Source organism: Bison bison, unplaced genomic scaffold (assembly GCF_000754665.1).
Source record: "Bison bison bison isolate TAMUID 2011002044 unplaced genomic scaffold, Bison_UMD1.0 scf7180017864512, whole genome shotgun sequence".
NCBI lineage: Eukaryota > Metazoa > Chordata > Mammalia > Artiodactyla > Bovidae > Bison > Bison bison.
Genome location: NW_011495066.1, coordinates 2,880,933 through 2,881,511, shown reverse-complemented (window position 1 = coordinate 2,881,511; position 579 = coordinate 2,880,933). Strand labels below are relative to the sequence as shown.

The following is a 579-nucleotide window of genomic DNA, read 5'->3' as shown; positions in this document are numbered from 1 at the left end:
CAGAGGAACCAGAGATCAAATTGCCAACATCCACTGGATCATCGAAAAAGCAAGAGAGTTCCAGAAAAAACATCCATTTCTGCTTTATTGACTATGCCAAAGCCTTTGACTGTGTGGATCACAATAAACTGTGGACAATTCTGAAAGAGATGGGAATACCAAACCACCTGACCTGCCTCTTGAGAAACCTATATGCAAGTCAGGAAGCAACAGTTAGAACTGGACATGGAACAACAGACTGGTTCCAAATAGGAAAAGGAGTATGTCCAGGCTGTATATTGTTGCCCTGCTTATTTAACTTATATGCAGACTACATCATGAGAAACGCTGGGCTGGAAGAAGCACAAGCTGGAATCAAGATTGCCGGGAGAAATATCAATAACCTCAAATATGCAGATGACACCACCCTTATGGCAAAATATGGAACTAAATAGCCTCTTGATGAAAGTGACAGAGGAGAGTGAAAAGTTGGCTTAAAGCTCAACATTCAGAAAACTAAGATCATGGTATCTGGTCCCATCACTTCATGGGAAATAGATGGGGAAACAGTGGAAACACAGGTTCAGTCTCTGGGTTGGA

General features: G+C 42.0%; 1 protein-coding gene across 1 annotated transcript in view; it reads right to left on the bottom strand.

Moving 5' to 3' along the window:
- The window catches only part of SHROOM2 (shroom family member 2), a 97,411-nt gene that overhangs the window by 73,797 nt on the left and 23,035 nt on the right, over positions 1–579 (bottom strand). The window lies entirely within an intron of this gene.